This window comes from Coffea eugenioides, chromosome 5 (genome assembly GCF_003713205.1).
Source record: "Coffea eugenioides isolate CCC68of chromosome 5, Ceug_1.0, whole genome shotgun sequence".
NCBI lineage: Eukaryota > Viridiplantae > Streptophyta > Magnoliopsida > Gentianales > Rubiaceae > Coffea > Coffea eugenioides.
In genome coordinates, this window is record NC_040039.1 from 38,393,284 (window position 1) to 38,413,752 (window position 20,469).

General features: G+C 31.3%; 2 long non-coding RNA genes across 2 annotated transcripts; both read left to right on the top strand.

Annotated features, from left to right (window-relative positions):
- Window positions 1-4,954, top strand: LOC113770849. The gene is made up of 4 exons (XR_003468429.1): window positions 1-44; window positions 1,117-1,198; window positions 2,872-2,975; window positions 4,502-4,954. It is a non-coding gene; the product is annotated as an uncharacterized LOC113770849 (long non-coding RNA).
- A 3,258-nt stretch (window positions 4,955-8,212) lies between these two features.
- Window positions 8,213-9,943, top strand: LOC113772270. The gene is made up of 2 exons (XR_003468514.1): window positions 8,213-8,332; window positions 9,512-9,943. It is a non-coding gene; the product is annotated as an uncharacterized LOC113772270 (long non-coding RNA).
- The last annotated feature ends 10,526 nt before the right edge of the window (window positions 9,944-20,469 follow it).

The following is a 20,469-nucleotide window of genomic DNA, read 5'->3' on the forward strand; positions in this document are numbered from 1 at the left end:
CAACCACTGAGAGTAGTTGATGACTCCAATAATGGAACTGCCAAGTGAGTACTTCTTTTGTTATTTCAAACAGGTTCTCAAATCAGTGATGATCCAGAGCAGACAAGTGCATGGCTTCACTGTTGTAACCATGTTCCTTTTGTGAACCTTCTAGAATAGTTACCCTTAAAGATGTGAAGCTCATCTCTTTGCTTTGGCCTCAACTGGTACTAGTTTAAGTTTAAAAGTAACTTTTGCCCTATTACTACCCCTGACTTCTACTTAGCCTATCTAAGATTATGTTACTGGTGGGTGATAGATTATTAGGCATATTGCAACAAAATATACATATTTTCTCCTTCTCCTGCTGTTTCTTAACTTAACCCAATAAGACTAAAAATAACAATAAAATGAATTTTCTTCTTTTCTGTTTTCCATCATGATCTAAAGTTGTTTTGCAGACTATTTTCTGTTGCTTGTGTCAGACTATTCGTAGGGATTTAATAGAATTTTTGTCAAACATTTACACACAAGTTAGATTAATATTAGCCGAAACACTCCGAGGGTTGAACCTAAGGGGGACCCACAAGAAACACCCATCCAACCACTAGGGATTTAATAGAATGAAAAGGAAAAAATGATCTTTGTGATAGATGATGCCTTTTTAACTGCCTTTATACCTTTTATCTCTTCTTATAGGTATTAATCTATCCTTCCTAGGGGAATAGCTTAATGGATAAAAAGCTGCAAGCTTGAGCTTGTAGGTTCATCTCCACATCCCTCTAAAGTTCAAATAGAATCTTTAGATGAATTGGCATCAGGATTTACAGGAGAAAGTTGTTATCTGAGAAGATTTTATGGAGGTTGACCATGTGGAGTTAGTAAAGAGGTTTTTCAGCATATTATTTAGGATGATAAACATGATAATTTACAGCACCATTTGATTAAAGTTGTTCTCGCTAATCAAACTTTAGAATTAACTGAAAATTTTGGGGATTTAGTTCCAGAACAATTTTTTTGTATTATATCTCCACTAGGCATTGACACAACTTTTTGGAAATATACTTCTTTAGTACAATAGAGTATTTTAATCTTGTTTACACCGTTGAAGCTAATATTTATTACTTATGGCTGCAGGTATTTTGATTATCTGTTCTATATTGACTTTGAGGCATCTATGGCAGAATCTCGTGCACAAAATGCTTTAGGTCATTTGCAGGTATATTTCCGTCTTTCATCCATTTGCACGAACTAATCTGTGCATTTCATTGTTGCTGGTACTGTGATCACTTCAACTCTATTTTTTTTTTCAACTCATTGTTTGGCAACTTCGTTGAAATTAGAATCAAAGTACCACTTAATTTTTTTATTATCATTATGCAATTTCCAGAAAGAAACTTTTGGTCTTAACTTGTATTAAAATCACATACTACTTCCAAAGGATGAACTAGTGCTCATGTACTTGATGGATTTTTTTTTCTAAGACGGTTATTGATGCATAGTTCAATACAAAACAAGATATACCTTGACCTTGATTTTTATATTTCTTGACATTTTTGTTCTTTATATATCTTTGTAATTACTATTTGTTGCTTTATGGTGTAAATAATATTTTAATCAGTTTCTAGGGTATCGTAACTTTTCTTTAGCAGTACCACTTCACCCTTTATATGCTGAGCTGTTGCTCACTTCATGCGATGCTTCTGTTTTATTAGGATAACATGATTTACTTTTATGTCATAATGTCTTCATGATTATTTGCTTCTTAAAATGTAATGGTTGTACATCCTTACGTGAATACCCATTTTGTTGTCAGCACCTGTTATTTCATGTTCTCCCTCCCTTTCTCACCTCTATGCTTGCTTTGAGTTAGTTCTAAACCCTATTGACATGGATATCCATTTATAACAATTCGAACTACCCAAGCTCTATGCATAAATAAACTTTTGAGATTGAGTGAATATTGTGTCAAAAAATGAAGCTGCACTCCTTGATGCAGATTGAGATAACCTGTTTAATGTAGTATTAGATAACAACCTTGCAAGAATATATCTTAAGTTGCGAAGGAAGACAAAAGGAATTGAAGCAAACACGAGAGTTAGAAAAGAGAAGAAAGTAGTTCAAGATTATTGCTCTCTTTTCATTGGTTGATGATTGGGCGTTTGGAAGAATTTCACTGAGAAATCACTTTCCTGTTTAAGTCATATGAAGACACTCGGGCTTAAAAGAGAAATACATCATCTTCTCTCTAATTTTCTTTTGTTTTTAACCTGTGCACCAGTTATAGAGTGGCTTGCTACATTTAGTCAAAGAATGAAAACTGAACAAAGAAAAAGGAAAAAGATTGATCAAGGCAAAAATAAGTATCCACTCTTCCACATAACCAACTCCTCTCATGAACTACATATAAGTAAATGAAATAGTTTCCTGAATTTCATATCTCCTCAGTCATTTTAAGCCTCCCACAGAAGGTTAGGTAAGCTGTAGTTAGTTTTTTCCCATTGACCTGCATACAAGATGCCAAGTTCATTATTCTCTGTTATAATCTGGGAGCAAAATAGTCCTGTTATTTGGCATTCACTATGGAGGCGTCATAAGTAAGGTGCAGTTGGAATTTGATGCTCGACTTGTGCCTGTTCTAGCACTGTATGACTTATATACAAAAGCTGTTAGAGAGAAACTATAGTATGTGTTATCTAGATTTTGGTTTTCCAGAGAGTGAAGCAAATTTTAACAATGCTATGTGTGATATGGCGTATTCACCGTTTGTCACTGTTACTTTGATATTTTTCGTGCTAGTTAATGATTCTGACAAACAGTGTTTGATCACAGTTTGCTTGAAAGATTAGATTGTATCTGCCTTGTCATAATTTGTATGTTTTTGTTTAGCAGGACTTTGCAACATTTCTTCGTATACTTGGAAGTTATCCCATAGACGCTGCTGCTTAGTTAGATGCCAAATGAATAATTTGTTCTGATCCAGTGACCGGTGAAAGGTGAGTCTTTTCCAATGTCTTGACTTGCCTGTAGTCTAATCTTTGCCTGTAGCTATCCTTTGGGCTTACCAAATTTCAGCAAACTAGAAAACCTTGGGATGAGATACGTTTTGAGCAAATGGATGTATTAACTTCTCAGGAATATCAAATCTTTAGTGAAATACACTGACGATTAATTGGAATTTGTGCAGCTGAATATAAAATAAATGCTCTTATTTGAGGTTGACTACTACTGCTGACTAATTATAAAACAATGGTTAAAATTCCTGCTTCAAATATGATGAGTAAAATAAGGGAAAAGTTTTAATTTCTTTCCTCATCCGAATTAAAATGATTTAAAAACTCAGCAGGATTTTGATCAATTTTCTGGTTGATAGATGTGCTTTTCCACTTTCTTTGTTCGCATAGAAATGTATCTAACACTTTTTAGTTCGCCTTGAGCAGCATTTTACAGACCTTCACCTGCTTGCCGTTTAACTAGTCTTGTACTTTCATTCACAGAGCAAATGACACCAAATTGGGCCTATTTAAGAGTTGAGACTAGGTCACATTTGGATATCCTCAAATCCTTTGTTCTCTTGCTTAATGCATTCTGTCCTGCTCCTATCATGGAAATAACAATCTTAGTTTGCTTATTTATGGCTTCTGTACATATATGAAGAAAGAGTTTGAAGACATTTGTACACCAACCTAATAGAGGGGCATTCTTACAGTTTTTCCTTTTTAAGTCTAACGACGTCAAGGGCACCCCTTTTTAAGCCTTCTCTGGTACCAACTAAACTATGCCCAATGCTTTCTTATCCCTCCCTCTCATAACTTTAAAGGAAAAGAAGAAAGATCCAAGAAAGTGGATAATACTTTGTGGAGGACATTTGTTTGTTCTTAGGACAGAGGTAAGCTAGAACTAGCAATGTTATCCTCTGTCTCTAAGCCAAGACAGTTGTTTAAGCGGGAAAAGTTTGAGCTTTCCTCGTTTTTTATGTCTAAAATACTTCTTGAATGATTAGGACAGGTAAAAAGCAGTCCCTTGCATGCTATAGTTTTTGAATATTTTCCGTTACATTTTTGGGTAATACTACAGTATATCATTGCTGACCATAAAATGGACGTGTTAAAAAGAGGCTATTATTTCTTTTGTTTTTTTCTTGACTTTCCTTTCAATACATTGTTCACCATACAGATAGTGCATGGTCAGTCAGACATCAGCACTTTTTAATGAAAATTGTGTTTTTTTCCCTGTTTTGGGATTGATGTGGATTTTGCAGTTTCCTTATTGGCTAAAATGAACTTGGCAGTGTTAAACTTTCAATACAATGGTTTTTCTAGGAAGTAGTTTGGCAGACTATAATATCCAAACAGAAACAAGATTAACAACAACAACAACAACAATAATAATAATAAAGTAGTTGACTTGTTCTCTTCTTGATTCCTTTCCAACTTATGGCAATGTGTATTTAGGCTGCGTTTTGTGCATTTTGTTGTAAAGATGATGGCTTCTGAAAACTCGTTGGATTTGCATGCATCAGCCAGGGGAGTAATTTACAACATTGGAGTCAATGTTTGGAACAGCTGGAATTTCTTTTGCAAGAAGGGAGTGGTGAATTGCAGCATAGAAATTGTAGGCATCCAAGTCCTTCTCTGTACTGGAATGGCAACCGCCCCGTCCTTCCCTACATCATCATCAGCTACATACAATTCAACAAGTTGTCTGCAGATCTTTCTGTTATTTTATGGGAGGGATTTAATTTGGGTACAGTTGAGATGCATACCTGCAGCATCTAGTTTTCCTCCACAGCTCTACCAATCCCCTATACCCAGCGGAGATCTTTGCATTCTTGATTCATTAGTTGAAGCTGGAAGAAAATCATGAATTGCTCTTAGTCGTTTTGAGTGCTTTCTTTCTACTGCTACACTGAAAAGTACTCTCAGCCAAGGCCATACTTTAATAATCACATATAATCAAAAGCACTTTTGATCTATTTCAACTTATTTGTGTGGCTGAGAAGGATGAGTCTCTACTGATCACCACCAATTGCACGGTTAAGTATGCGAACATGTCCTGATAGGCTATACTTTAAGAAACCTATGCTGCTTAAAGTAGAACTAATCTGAAGTGAATCATTATGTGTCATGATAAAAAAAAAGTCTAAAGAAGATATCATTTTCTAGAGTTGTGTAATACGCATGCTGTCATGTAGTGGAGTCTGTATTGCTTCATGATAATGTGGTTAAAACTACACTCTTTGGTGCTCTTTTGCCTGATGGAAGACAAAAATAGAGTCTGCAATGTTTCAATTGTCCATGTGTATGAGCTGATGGATTCAGATGTGTTATAGGGAAGTGCAGAAGTGGTTGATCATATTGAACAGAAATGAATATGAGAAAAGAGTATTGCTTGAAAGAGAGGGAAATCAATCTCAGATTTTCTTTTGAAAGGATATTTAGCTGCATGTTTGGACTTTAGACCTTAATAGATCACTCATGTTTTCTTTTTCTTTCTTTACTGAATGAGTTTATTCAACCACAATGTCTAACATTTCGTGCTAACAAAGATGGATTGTAGGATTTTTCTTCGCCTTCTACAGACAATAGCACATATGAAATTGAAGTGACTTGATTATATATGCAACTCAATTCCTCCGCCCTCTAATTATAAGCTAGGATTTTGAGCTGAATTATTCAACAACCAATATTAATATCATAGAAGAGGAGGAGGAGGAAAAAAGACAACTCAAAACTGCATTTTGCCCTGTATCTTTGCCCTCGGTCCAGTTCATACGCTCTGTTTGGATTTAACATTTTTTTGAAAAACTGTTTTTGTCTTTCGCATCTATAGTAATAAACTCTAAAAATAACTTAAAAAACAACTCAAAAAAAACAACACATCTTAGATACTTAAAAAATAATTTAAAAAATCCCTCTTTCTTCTTCCACACATTACCCACCACCACCACCCATCACTCTCCACTACCACTGCCACCACCCCCACACCCACGATCCCTCTCTCTCTCTCTACTGTTTTTGTCTTTCGCATCTATAGTAATAAACTCTAAAAATAACTTAAAAAACAACTCAAAAAAAACAACACATCTTAGATACTTAAAAAATAATTTAAAAAATCCCTCTTTCTTCTTCCACACATTACCCACCACCACCACCCATCACTCTCCACTACCACTGCCACCACCCCCACACCCACGATCCCTCTCTCTCTCTCTCTCCTTCCTTCTTCCTCTCCTTTCTCCTTCCTCCGTTCTCCCTTCCCTTTCCTCTCCTCTCCACTAACTGCGACCTTCCTAGTCACGACTAGAAAGCTGGCCATGACTCGTGGAGAGGAGAGGGAGGAGGAGGAGGGAGGGGGTGGTGGTGGTGGTGGGTAGTGTAAAATTTAAAAAAAAAATACTCCGAAAAAGTGATAAATTGTAAAAATACCTCAAAATGCATTTTAAAAACCCCTTAAAATACTTCTAAAAACACCTCTAAAAACATCTACAATAAAAGTTTTTCATATATACAGTTACAATAAAGTTTTTTAAAAACATCCCAAAAAACAGTTAATTCAAACGGAATATTTTTTTCTTTTTTATTTTTGGGCCTCCTTTTTCAGTTTGGAGTACATTCTAGGTACTAGTGATGGTCCACATGATACAAATTGACAAACACTTTAACCTGCATTTTTTGTAGCTACTTCATGCTAATAGGATTCGCATATTACCTTAGTGAGATGAGCTCAAAGCTCTCGGTTTCAAGGGGAGATGGATGGAATATTTCAGTCTGTAGATCTAAAGATGTTCCAAGAAATCGGTTTCATTGTTTTCTCCATTGGCAAGCCATTGGACCAATGACTAAAAGATACACCTGCTCTAGTACAAGGAGTATGATTTTCTGTAGTGCCAAATGATGGGTTCTTAGTGAGTTAATCACATGAATTTGATGGCACCTTTGTGTTTAATTACATTTGATAGTCTGCATCAAAATATATAATTGCTTTCTGATGGGAATTGGTAGCGATACAACCTCTTCTGATTAATTAGTTGAACAGAAAAAAGGAATCATTTCAAGTTCGTTGGGGGGTTCAAACTTCAACTCCTCCTACCCTTTGTTGTATTGAAGAATGAAGGATTATGCTTTATTGTATGCTTTGTGCTTGCTTGAGTTTTGAGGGCTCTGCCAACTTTTAGCTGGCAAACTCACTAGATACAAAAAACCAAACAAGAAGAGCCCTCATGATCTCAACTTTCAAGGTCACATTCAAACATGATTTCAGTTTCTATCAACTCAACAAATTAGTATGGAAATGCGCTAAGAATTTTAAGCCCTTCTTTTAACCTCGGAAGATGGGTAAGGCGGCCAAAAGGCACACACAACCAATTGCATGGCAGGCGGCAGACATCGCATAAGTAGCTCCAGTTAAGCCACGGCCCAATAGCATATTTAGTATCATACGTCTAGTAGTGGTGGAAAGTTCCATGCTATTCATAGAATATATAGTTGGAAATTTTTACAACATTCGTTGACTATATATTATTCCACGCCGAACAATTTATTTAGTGGCATCACATGCTTGAATTACTAGTCGAAATTCTATGCTCAAATCAAGAAAGATTTCATTGGAGGCAAATTTTTAGGTGCTAAAAAGCATATTTTCGACATTGCTAAGTAATATCGAAAAGTCAAGAAATAAGTTTTTAAAAGTATTAATAGATACTCCTTATTGATAAAATCGGTGTTTCTTGACAATTAGCTAGTCACATGTTGAGTAGTAGCTGATTTCCATAAGAATTTGACATTGTAGCAGGCCTCTTTATTTGTAAAGTATGGTATAAAGTGCTTGATTCAAAAGCATTAAAATTTGTTTATTTTACAATTTTTTTTAATCGGATGCCTAACGGGGCCTAGAAACACCAACGGGATCCCTAATGGGTCTAGAAAAATCGACGGGGATTAAATCACCACCGAATTAAACGGATGCGTTGGACATCTTAGAAAAATTGACGAGAATTGAACCACCATCGAATCAGATGGAATCTCAAGTGATTTCCAAGCACAAGGCGTTGGTCTTATAATTTTACAATTGTATTTCCAACATTTAGTGAACATAGTACGGCCAGACTATACTATGGTCTATGTCAGACATGATGGTAGATATACAGTGGAAGATTGTCCCATGACCAGATTCAATGAACCTCCAAAGGGTATCTTTTCCGCATGTTATCTCTCTGCTTTTATAAGTGAGACGTGACAGGGTGAATACACACAATTTTCCACATAATAGTGGTCTAGGCTGCTCCTGCTACTTTTCTTCTTCTTCTTCTTCAAGTTCATGTTGCCCAATCTTCTTAGATGTGAGCCTAAAGGTACTTCTGTCCTTTTTCTTTCAACTACTTTCTTGAAAATTAAGATTAATTTTGCATGAAAACGTATATCACAATCTTGTGTTGAGGAATAGGTATTTCTGCTCTCAGGAGAATTTCAGAGGTTCTGTTCTTAGAACATCCTCTTCTATATTTATGGTTTCTTGGATTATACAGATTGTTGCTTCTTTCCTACTATGCCTAGCACACCTTGTAGATTTTTAGGATTTTATCGAGGGTCAGATGTATCCATTTTTTGCTTCTGATAACTTTCTTACACATTTTAGATTATTAATGTTTGAAGTCCTAATCATACCAAAATTTAGCTACAAAAATTAGTACATATTTTTTAATGTTTCATTGTAGCACATGTAGCTCTTCTTCTTGAAATGTACGTACATTCAATTTTTTTAATACGGGAATGGTGGGATTTAAAAAGCCGAAAGGGAAAGAAGGGGTGAGAGAAAGGGGAAAGTGAATCAAGAACATCTAATTTTTAGTATCCTAACATCAACTGTTAGACTAAAACATCCTCAATTGATAGTTATTTTTAAATTTACGAAAAAAAAGAAGTTGATACAGAAATGTAAGCATATACTTTAAATCTAACAAATGTTTCCAACTGTTATAGTCCCAAATGCATGCAACATAATTTTTGTTTCATGTTGATATGGTATAACCTTGTACATTATGATTTTTTGAGTACTCTGCCTTGGGCCATGCTACCCAAATAGGCTCTGGTAGTGAATTAGTTGGTAATTGCAATGGGAAAATATGCTAGATCAGCGTGGACTCAAATAATTAAGAAAATTAAGCAGTTTAATTAGATGTTAACAATTTTTTTTTTTTGTTAACTAGAAAGCTTGGGTCTTTCTTGTTTCCTAAGGATTAAGAAAAAAAGAAATGAAAGTGACCATTTTTATCAATTTTTTAAAATGATAGCGACAGAAAACTTACATATAATTGGACATGAACTCACGTGTAAGTGAATTACTATAAATTATAGTGCAGTGTTGAAGTATTTAAGGGCCTATAGTCTACTTATTCGACCATTAAACTAAGGTCTCATTGTCGATCAGGGCTTATAATCTACTTATTCGACCATTAAACTAAGGTCTCATTGTCAACCAGTTTGTCACTCTCGATATATTTTTTCGACGTAACCGAGGAACTTTTTTTTAGGAAATGGACGGGAAACATGAACGAATTTTTCAACGTCGGATCACAACTCTCAACTCAACTGAAATGCAGGAAGTTAGAACCAAGAAGCTGAGAAGGCTACGATAATAGAAACATGGACTATGAAGATGCTGTAAATTTTGCAGAATTTTTACAGCGGATGTTTATTTGGAGAGTTCCCCCACAAACTTCAATGATATTGCTCCACTTCTATGGCTAAGAGAATGAAGACTGTTATATTTCTTTTTCTCAAAGATGATTTGTCTACGCAATAAGAGCAGTGAAAGTTAATGTTTTGTATTGGTTTCTTTCTTTTAAACTCAACTTTTCATTCTTTCTGCAATTTGAACTCATGTTACCAACGACAATGAAATAAATGACTGAGGTGCTTTGAGTTTTATTTGAAGGAGGTGCTTTGAGTTAGGATAATAAAATCTTCAATGTTTTGTGTCCTCAAAATCTTTTGATTTGTGAATAGTGTTTTTTTTTTTTTTTTTGGTGTATGCTTTGACAAGTGAGAGCTACAAAATTGGCTTTCAGCATTGTCAACATTTTTCTATTTTAAATTTATAATTAATTTTTTATACACTAACAGTATATATTTTTTCACTATTGAACGTATAAAATATAATTCGAATTTAAATTTAAAATTCAAATTTTGCGTATGTGTTGGACATCAAACAGTAATAGTATAGACACTGTCAGTGTATATAAGATTTATTCTTCAACTTGTATTATCATATAAGGTGCTAGAAGGGAAAATACATCTAGACCATAAGAGTATATCGTCGACCCTTTAGATATCTGTAGCTATACAATGCAATTTTAATTTTGGGTCCAATTGGTTAGCATAATTTGCAAAAAAAAAAAAAGATTTTCAACTATTATTCAACTTGCATTATAATTATAATTTTTAATCATCTCTTTATTTTATATAGATTGCATCACAAAAAGTGCTATATTTGTTTGGATAGAGTGTCATTTGAAATATTATTTAGAATAATTACTGTAGTATTTTTTATAATATGATGTATGTGAGATAAAAAGGTGATTCAGAATATAAAAAGATAGGTTGAAAAATATGTTTATAATGCAACCAAAATATTATTTAAAAAAAATGAGATATCCAAACAATTATTTCAAATAATTTTTTATAATAATTTCCAACCCGAACATATCCTTTCAAACAAACAATAAATAAATTGTTTGGGCTGCCACGTGGGAATCTGTAGTCTTGTACACAGCCTTCACTTGTTTGCCTTCTTATGCTCATCTTTCCTTTTTTGGGGAGCCCAAATACGAAAACAATGACAATCTTATGATCCAAAGGCCAATTGGGCTAGAAATTTGTAAACATGATCCACTGCATTCTTGCAAGACTAAGTCCTACCTAATAACCCAATTCTATACTTAAACTTAGGTGGCGTTTGTTTTGCACATCGGTATTGGATTCGGATTCGGAATCGGATATCTTGGGTTTGGAATGAGGTCATTCATTCCAATACATTTGTTTGGTTCAAGTACCTGGAATGTGTATCATTACTATAGTTGATGTTTGGTTCGTCGACTCTTTCGGAATGGAATATAATAAATATATTATAAACCCCATCGTAAATAATAGTTATTGGCTCTTTGTAAATGGGATATAAGAAATCTTCACTAATTAAATATATTAGTATAAATGTATTAGTAAATTTAGTCTAACTAATTAATAATTTCTATTAGTAAACATGTATAATTATTAGTATAATGGATAATATTAATTATATTACATAAATTAATATACATTAAATAATACATATAAATAATAATATTATTATTATAAGTTTGTAACTAATTAAATTAAATATTATATATATAATTAAATATAAATATACAAATGTTATAATATAAATATATAATTATATAATTATATAATATATACAAATATTAATTATAATAATATTTTATATAAATATAATATGTATTACATATTAAATATAGTTATTATTATATATTATTATATTTAAAATAATAATTATTATAATTATATAACTTATTAATATTACATACATGTATATATTATAATTATATGCACATATAATATACATTTATAAATATACATATATATTATAAATATAATATTATATAATATTAATAAATTTATAATATATATTATATAAGTATAATTATATTTAACTAAATAATTATAATATATAATTATATAATACAATAACATCATTATTATAAGTTTGTAACAAATTAAATTAAATATTATATATATAATTAATTATAATTATACAAACGCTATAAAATAAATACATAATTATAAATATATAATATATAAATATTAATTGTACTCATATTTTATACAAGTATAATGCATATTAATATTAGATAAAGTAATTATTATATATTATTGTATTTAAAATAATAAATATAAATATAATTATAATTATATAATTTATTAATATTATATACATGTGTATATTATAATCATATGCATTTATAAATATACATATATATTATAAATATATTATTATATAATATTAATAAATTTATATTATATATTATATGAATATAATTATATTTAACTAAATAATTATAATATATATTTATATAATGTACTAATATTATAATTATAATATATTATATATATGTATATATTATAATATATAATATATAATATATATAAATACTAATTATATCATTGTATAATTATAATATGTAATTGGATTTGTTTCTTGGAATCAAACTTGGAAATCGGACAAAACCCACCAAAATACTTGGGAATGGAGAAACACCAAATTTTTAGAAATCATTCCAAGATTTCAATTCCCATTCCAGTGAACCAAACACCATTTATGGGGTTCATTCCATTCCCCGAATCCGATACCCTCTTACCAAACGCCCCCTTAATGAATTCAGATTTTAACATATTAAGATGGATTTGATAACCAAATCTAAATTAATTAAGTGAAACTGAATTTTCTAGGTAAAATTTGCTCTGAAAAATAAGTGATAAGTGAATAACTTATTCACTATCATTTAATGTAATATACATTAAATGTATCAAATTACTACTTAATAATTCACTAACTTAAAGGATTTAGACTTTAGATTTCAGTTATCAAATTTTAATTTTATCAAACGCACCTTAAGACCATTTCTCATCTGGTTGGATAGGTGGTAGTGACATTATGATATAGAACGGGGAACCCATTATCTGTATTAATAAAACTGCCCAAATAAAACTGCTCAAAAAGCCATTTTGAGGTTCTTAATTAAGATAGAAACTGTTCCTGTTAAATCCTTTCCGCTACTGCATCACATATTATTACGTAAAATCAATACTTGATTCATTCAATGTAAGTGATGCAGTGAAAAGGGCCGACTTCGGGACTGCACGGCCCTAATGGAAAAGGGCCGTGCACATGGCTACAATGGCAATTACAGTACAAAGCACATAACAAACAAGTTTTTAACAAAGAAGTTTAACAAACAGGTCGTGTGGTCGACTCTCGCCTCATCAACAATCTCTGATTCGTTGTGGGGCGGGGCCAGAGTCCAGTGAAGGACTAGTCGGTTGCCAATACAGTCGGATACTCCATTGAACGAAAAAAAAAAAAACAAAGAAGTTTTTACATCTATAGTGTAGAAGATATAAATTCTTGTATTTTTTGTAAAATATGATAAGTGACGTAGAATCCAAACAATAGAATTGGAACAAGGGCTTTGAATTCCAATTCTGTGGAACCAAACACACCCTAAGGATAATTAAGCAAAGCGAATCAAATGCGTCAAAAGTGGAAACATGAAGGGGCCAAATTGAGACGAACATTTTACGAAAGGGACCAAATATATCAGAGTTAAAATACGAGAAACCAAATTGAAACTAGTACAAAACTTGGAGGATATTTTCCCTCATAAAAAAAGTTTTTAAAGACACCCCTTTTTCCTCTTTCTTTTAGAAATTTTTTTTTTTTTTTTTTTTTTAAATACAATAGACCTATTCCTACTCTATATTATGAGGAGGGGATGACCCAATCAGGCCAAGGAGGAAGCCCTGAATTTTTAGAATACATTCTATATTATGGAGAGGGGATGATCCAATGAAACTAAGGAGAAAGTCCTAAATTTTTAGAATACAGGCCAAGAGATTCGATACCTTAACCTACATTCAAGTAGAGTTTAAGACTCTTTTGATGGTCAAGTAATTGATTTTTTAGAAACTTACTACTATCGGATTTTGTTGAGACTAGAAATAATTGACTCCAGCTGTAATTAAACAGGATATAGATTCTGTTGGACCTTTATGCGCGGAAATATATTATTGGCTGTCAAATCCCAGACAAACGCCCCCCCAGAATAGAATAAATTAGTATGACTTAGATCTGCAGCAAACACTTTTGTGCAGACCCAGGTTCTCTGCAATAACACTTTGGATTGCAGAGAACAGTTAATAGTGGGAGATGGATAAATTTAAAATTAGATAATAGGCATTGAATTTGGGGTACAAATTTCAATAAGTGAAAAATTTTATTGTGTTTTTTGTATATTATTATTTGGGTCTGTCTAATGGGTGCACACTGAACACCGTTTAAGTTATATTTTAGATATTATATTTTTTAAAATATAAGATTAATTAAAAAAATTAAATAAATATAAGGGATAGTAGATAAAATTAAATAAAAATGTATATAAATGCAATAAAAAGTAATAATTGTTAGTATGTATATATATACATGATAGATTAGATAAATTTTAGATGTGTTAATAAGCGCTTGATCAACACCCATTAGAAAAATCCTTACTATTTTAGTATTTACATTAATTGTGTTATCATCCACAACAATTAATAGCGGGAGATAAACAAATTTAAAATTAAATGGTAGGGATTGAATTTGGGGTCCAAATTTTAACAAGTAAAAAAAATTTGTTTTTGTTTTTGCATATTACTATTTTAGTATTTACATTTATTGTGTTATGATCTACTTTTGTTATATCAATATCCACATTCCGTGTAAGTAATTGTCACTGATGATTATAGAAGCTCTGAAACCCTTTTATGCTAATGTCACCCCGCCTCATTTAGTTATTTGGTACTTTGGGTATTTTATCAGATTTCGTGTCTTGATGATATCATGATTTGTTCCAAATTAACGATTACGATGTGTCTGTCACATGTTTAAGTTTGCTTTCCTTGATTATTGGCATCTTAAACGTCCAAAAGAATACTTCTTCCAAGAAAAGCTCCTATAAAAAAGAAAAAAAAAGAAAAAAAAACCCAATAAAGGAAAACTGTTTTGACACTATTATCCCTTCTAAACTGTTTTCAGTAGTTATTTGACGGAAAAAAAAAAGAAACTTTACAATAGCATAGAAATTAATAATCTACAAAATTTTCTTACAAAGGGCAAATTTATGTCCGGTACAGTAGAAGCGTTATATTTGAATTCCACATCCCTATATTTTTAAATTTTTTATTTTATTTAGTTATTCTTTTTCTGACCCTAGCAACGTATGAAAAAAAAAGGGAAAAGTGGAAATATTCTGTTGTCTTGCATAAGGTTCAACATATATTTGCTACAAATCTCTTTTTATTTTTTTTTTCAAAATTCTCGACACAATACCCTTCAAAACCAATCTTTCTCCTTGATTTTCAAAGCCATTTTTGGACTAAACAGTAACTAATCGCGATTACGGCAAATGTCGGCACAAGTTGACATTAACAGTAAAATCGTTTCTATAAGTCAGCTAAAACCTAAAAGATTGGGTGCATAAAAGAATATTGCAGTTTAAGGACCAAAGCTTCAGCTACCTACCTGTCAAACCACTTTCCAATTACTATAATTAACAAAGTAACTATAAAATTTATGACGTATTGCCAAAACTAGTCTAAATGCTTCATTCGTTCCCTTAATCTACGGCCTGTGTCACCTTAATGCTGCTTTTTATGTTGGTTGATGTGGACTCACGCCCTCCGGTGGAGTCTCGTCCGGTTCTATTCAACTGTATAAACCGGTACGATTTACACTTAGGCCTTATTTGATAATTCAATTCAACACTTAAATTTAATGGATTCACATCTTAACATATTCAGAACGTTTGATAACCAAAAATTGAGCATTTGAATTAATTAAGTGGCACTGAATTTTTTAGGCAAAACTTGTTCCCAAAATTAAATGATAAGGTTCCATTTGAATAAAACAGAATCTGAATTCCGAATTCTGAAATTTGAATATTAAAACAATTAATTTGCTGAATTTTAAACTCTGAAAAAAAATATATAAATGTCTGAATTTTAATGCTAAACCTATTTATACTGTTTGTTAAATATTTATAACTGAATGCTCAATAAGTTAAATTTGACAATTTTGCCTTTATATCTTTCCATCCAAAAAAGAAATAGAACCTATGATTTAATTAGTTTAAAATTGTTAGGTATGAAAATGCAAATATTTATTTTAAATCAAATTAATATAAAAAGATGAAATATATTATATGAAGAGTATCGAGAAAATGTGAAAGTCATTAAAAATGGAGAAAAGAGAAATAGAAAACCCTTAGATAGAGAATATTAGTTTGTTTAATTATATAATAATTTTGAACATAATTAACAAACAAAGGTAAATTTGGTAGATAAGATAAGATAGTTGAAGGAATTCTATTGATTCTTATCAGAATTAAACATTCAGTTAGAATTCTTGTGCTAAAAAAAATACACACAAGTTCAACAGATGGATTTTAATTTATCAAACACTCAAAACATTTGAATGTCTGAAAAAGTTCAGTTTCAGCACTTTTTTATGTTATTAAACAAATCCTAAGTTATTCATTTATCACTAAATGTGATATGCATTAAATGTATTAGCTTTAATATTTAACAATTTAATAACTTAATGAATTCAAATTTTAGATTTCAGTTTATCAAACGTACCCTTAAATTAATATGCTTTTAGTATAATTGTGAATTTATATCAATTTAATTATAATTCACGTAAAATTGTATCAGTTTATATTGAAATTATTGATTTACACAACTGAAGAGAACTGGAACCGGAGACATCAATTTATATCGAAATTCTATTGATTTACACAACTAAAGAGAACCGGAGCTGGAGACATCAGTTTATATCGAAATTCTATCACTTTACGCAACTAAAGAGATTGGAACTGGAGACAACCCCATTTACGGTTGATGTGATGTTTCATGGACATGAACGTGACATTGATTAGGATCGGATTTGGTGGTGGACCATGAGGATGCTGACACCACGTGGAAGGTCAAAAAGTTCCATTCTCCTTGCCTTTCTTTTCCTTTCTTTTTCACACATTTTTCTGTATTTCTTTATTATTTTCTTTGATACATTAATAAACAAAAAAGAACTTATTGCAGAGCCATGCATTTTCTTTTCTTTTCTTTTCTTTTCTTTTTGGCCATTTTGCGTATAGGATGCACATTAATAAGTGAATAAAGATTAAGAATTCTTACGGCGAAAAGAAAAAAATAATAAGAACCCACAAAAAAAATTGTGGTATAAGTTTAAATTTGTTTCTTTTGAATAAGGTGTATTTGTTTCTACAGGGATAATAGTAGAGCATTCCTGTCATTAGTCCTACAAATGTATATAAAATAGATCTTTAAGAAAAATAGTTTTAATTTGTAAAACATGAAAAAAAAAATGAAAGCATGTATCTAATAAGTCACTACTCATTTTTCAAGTTCTGGAGGGAAAAGCTTAAACACAAAATAAAAAGGAATTAATATAAAAAAAGTTTCTTGATGTAAGAACTTATTAGCATATAAATTATGCAACACACATTTGAGAGGCTAAGCTAACACTCTCTGTATAAAGTCTCGAGCTTGTAACCGACATCAGAATCCTTTTAAAGTTAATCGATAAGCTCTTTTGCAATTGTTCTTTTATCCTTTTCTGCTTTTTGTCAATGCAATGGCAGTCTTTAGACAGTCTTAGAAGATGTATTCCCATTAAGTGTCCAACATCCTTTAGCCCTTTTCTTCCCTTCATCACTTCTTTATTGTTCTCTCTTTTTTTTTTTTTGTCTATTCAAATACTGCTTTGGGGGAGGGATTTACCTGGTGAGGTGAAATCTAGTTAAAATAATTGCATGGATTAATAGTCCTAATGTGCACAGACTGATTATTTGCGCGTGTGTATGTGTGCGCACATATACACATATATACACACATATACGCGGGGCTCCTGTTGTCAATTTCTGACATATTCAGCCGTGTGGGTCTTACACGTCTGAAAAATGGCTACGTGAGATTATTTTTCTACACGTAATATTAATTTTTTATGAATAATAACTATATAAAATTTAATTTATATATATATCATAAATAAAAAATATACTGTCACTGTATATTAAAAGGTCATATGTAAGCGTAAAATAAAACTGCTTTACATCTGGTAGTGTTGCCCCTTGTTTCCTCGAAAAGGGTAAACAGATGACAAAATCTGCAATTTGAGCGTAGTTTAAATTAATTGCAGCGTAGGAACAGACAGAGACAGGGGGACAGGTGATTGATTATATATAATTGTGTAAATTACTTTTGTTGCTTAAAGCATAAGTCCTATACAAATTTGACTCTTGTTTTTCTGACCCAAAAATCGGTGCACCAAGTCAAAAAAGTGTGACCCAGATAGATCACATTCACACGGGTATGGATAAGAGTTTACTTGAATGATTTATTTGAGATAATTATTATAGTATTTTTTATGATATGATGTATATGAAATAAAAAAGTGATTGAAAAAATAAAAAGGTGATTGGAATTTGTGAAGTAAATTTTTTTATTTCAAATTATCTCAATCCAAACACACGTATTATTGTTATGCTATTAGGGCAAAATTGTGGTGTTGGTCCTTTAAGTATTGACAAAATTTTAACCATGTCAAGTACAAAATGAAGTTTTTTTGGGTCTTTGATGTTTCAAAGTTTTGGATAAATTTAAGAACCTAATTAAGGATCCATGCCAGGATTTGTGTGATAATACAAATTCGAGACTATAAGTGGGATCAAATTGCAGCATTCTATACTTGAGGGATCAAATCCGGAACTATACAAAATTTGTATGTAATGATTCTCATGATACCTATAATCGTCGTTTAAAATTCAACTATAAAAGTGTTAGAAGAAGGATTTTTCTATTTTTTATCCTCAAGATAAAACACCTAAAATTATCATATACCCCTTAAATTGCAATCACTTTCTTGGAAAAATTTATATTTATACCCAAAAAATGACTGTAGAGTAGAAGGGCCCTAAGAAAATATCTAGTACATTTATATCAATAAATAATAAAAACACATAAAAAATTCACAACTGCAGGACCATATATACAACATATGCAACTAAGCCATCCCGTCCCCTCTCCCTCAGTTCTATCCCACATCGATAGAGAGAGGTGTGTGTGTTGGATATAAGCTCCTTGACGCAACCCGGAAGTCAGCATATGCCTTTTGGGTTGGATTGTGGGTTCAGTTTATATCCGGTGTGCGTGTGTTTCTTAACTAAGGTATGAAAGGACCATATATACATTGAACATTGATGTTGCCTATTAATTTTCCATGCAGGAGCATAGGTTTTGGTAAGTAATGTGCATTAATACTCTTGCCAGAAGGTGGTACAGAATATCACTTTCCTACCCAAGGATAGCCCTGTGATATAGGGAAAATTGCACTTTCCCTAATAAAATTATCTGGTGGTTGCCTGCCTTTTACCTTCTTATGATTGAAAGCCAAAGGAAGGTTTTTTTTTTTTTTAAAAAAATGTTATTTTAGTGAATTTTCCTCAAAAAAAAAGGAAAAAAGAAATGTAATCTGTAGTGATTTCTCATAATGCCCTCTACTCTAGCATTGTACAGATCAAATTAAATGATGAAATAGAGATATTAAATACTGTTGATTGCATGAACTAATTATCGCCCAGCTCTGTATCTTTGTTTAAGTCCATTAATAAGGCATGCCTCAATCATTAGCTACTGCAAATCTCAACACAGTAACAAAATATATAATCATATTCACCCAAATAAAAAAGGAAAAATGAAATTCATACCACCACTATTAAAAAGTTGAATATAAAAAAGGGATGCTTATTGGGCACTTGTTAAGATGTATTTCATGTATTAAATTTTTGAAAATGTAACACTAATTAGGAAAAATATATAAATAAAAGGGAAGTCAGTAATTATTAGTATGTATAAACTATATATACATGATGAGTTAGGTCGAATTTAGACATATTAATGAATGTCTATTGAACACCCGTTGAAAAAATCCTAAACAAAAAAAGAAAAAAGAAAAAGGTAAGTGGTCTTTAGTAAATCCAAATCCAACTATGTTTAACTTGGCCTAAATTTTCTTTTTGTTAGAAATTAAAAAGATTTATTTAATGAGTGTCCACTCGTCGAAAGATGCCTCGTATTAGTTTTTCAACTAGTTTTTGACCTAATACTTGAACGGATCTGCACATAATTTGTTGAAAGATTTTAGAAAAGGAAAACTATAAGTTGATTGATAAAAGAATTTAGCAAGGTATAAATTGATACAATATATATATATATATATATAAGGTGCAAATAAATAAATTGATTGAAAGTTACTATAAATAAGGAAGTTAATAAAGGAAGGGAATCAATTGTTACAAAAAAAGAGAAAAATAATTAAAAATAAAAAATAAAAAAATTAAAGAAGTCCACATGACTGAAAAATAGATAATCAACCTACCATCTAAGGAACTAATTAACCAAACATTGTTCTATTATATATATATATATATATATTCAATATGTGTATATATATATGATTGAAATTAAATAAAATAAAAAAGCTTAAATGTATGGAGATATAAATGCAAGTGTTTGAAATCACCTAACAAATTTAATGTAAATAAAGTGTACCAAATTAAGTTTAAAAAAGAAGTGTACTAAATTAGACATCCATTAAAAATAT